The following is a 1,955-nucleotide window of genomic DNA, read 5'->3' as shown; positions in this document are numbered from 1 at the left end:
AAGATGTTCAGCCTGACCTGGAGGAACCAGAGGAAATAAAAGAAATTCTGAAAATTCCTCAGGAAGAGGATAAGCCTCCTAAACCCGAGCTCAAGCCACTACCACCATCCCTGAAATATGCATTTCTGGGAGAAGGTGACACTTTTCCAGTGATCATAAGCTCTGCTTTAAATCCACAAGAAGAGGAAGCACTAATTCAAGTGCTAAGGACACACAAGACAGCTCTTGGGTGGTCCATAAGTGATCTTAAGGGCATTAGCCCAGCAAGATGCATGCACAAGATCCTATTGGAGGATGATGCTAAGCCAGTGGTTCAACCATAGAGGCGACTAAATCCAGCCATGAAGGAGGTGGTGCAGAAAGAGGTCACTAAGTTACTAGAGGCTGGGATTATTTGTCCTATTTCTGATAGCCCCTGGGTAAGCCCTGTCCACGTTGTCCCCAAAAAGGGAGGCATGACAGTGGTTCATAATAAAAAGAATGAACTGGTACCTACAAGAACAGTTACAGGGTGGCGTATGTGTATTGACTACAGAAGGCTCAATACAGCCACCAGAAAGGATCATTTTCCTGATACGGTGGAGAAGTTCCTGGAAGTCTTCATGGATGACTTCTCAGTATTTGGAGACTCATTCAGCTCCTGTCTTGATCATTTAGCACTTGTCCTGAAAAGGTGCCAAGAGACTAACCTGGTCTTAAACTGGGAAAAATGTCACTTTATGGTGACTGAAGGAATTGTCCTTAGGCACAAAATTTTGAACAAAGGAATAGAGGTGGATCAAGCTAAGGTGGAGGTAATTAAAAAATTACCACCACCTGCCAATGTTAAGGCAATCAGAAGCTTTCTGGGGCATGCAGGATTCTACAGAAAGTTTATAAAGGATTTTTCAAAAATTGCCAAACCTCTGAGTAATCTGCTAGCTGCTGACACACCATTTATCTTTGATAAGGAGTGTCTGTAGGCGTTTGAGACTTTGAAGGCTAAGCTGGTCACAGCACCAGTCATCTCTGCACCAGACTGGACATTACCATTCGAACTAATGTGTGATGACAGTGACAATACCATAGGTGCAGTGTTGGGACAGAGGCATAACAAGCTTCTGCACGTCATTTATTATGCTAGCCGTGTTTTAAATGATGCACAGAAGAATTACACAACCACAGAAAAAGAGTTACTTGCAGTGGTTTATGCCATTGATAAGTTTAGATCCTATCTAGTAGGATCAAAAGTGATTGTGTACACTGACCATGCTGCTCTTAAATATCTACTCACAAAGCAGGATTCAAAACCCAGGCTCATAAGATGGGTGTTTCTTCTGCAAGAGTTTGATATAGAAATAAAAGACAGAAAAGGAACAGAGAATCAAGTAGCTGATCACCAGTCCCGGATAGAACCAGTAGTAGGAGCGCCCCACCCTCCTACTGAGATCTCTGAAACCTTTCCGGATGAGCAACTCTTCGCCATTCAGGAAGTACCATGGTTTCCAGATAGGAAAGGGAAGAAGCATGAAAAACTTCTCTCAAAACAGAGTCAAACAGAGCCCCCACAGTCAAACTCTAAGTTTGGTGTTGGGAGGCCACAACCAAAATCTAAGTTTGGTGTTAAGAGGCTATCATCATGCTTTGAGTATCCGTGAGGCTCCAAGAGAGCCCACTGTCAAGCTACTGACATTAAAGAAGCGCTTGTTGGGAGGCAACCCAATGTCATATTTATCTATTTTCTATTGTTATTTTATGTTTTCTATAGGTTGATGATTGGTGCGCGAAATTGTGAACAATACTTTTCACAACTCTCATAATCCCCGGTCATGAACCCCAAAAACTTGGTAGCTCAGTACCATGGCATTACACAACTTCGCACAACTAACCAGCAAGTGCACTGGGTCGTCCAAGTAATAAACCTTACGCGAGTAAGGCTCGATCCCACAGAGATTGTTGGTATGAAGCAAGCTATG

This window comes from Arachis duranensis, chromosome 9 (assembly GCF_000817695.3).
Source record: "Arachis duranensis cultivar V14167 chromosome 9, aradu.V14167.gnm2.J7QH, whole genome shotgun sequence".
In the NCBI taxonomy this organism is placed as follows: Eukaryota; Viridiplantae; Streptophyta; class Magnoliopsida; order Fabales; family Fabaceae; genus Arachis; species Arachis duranensis.
The sequence above is the reverse complement of the archived record's forward strand: the minus strand, read 5'-3'. Positions refer to the sequence as shown.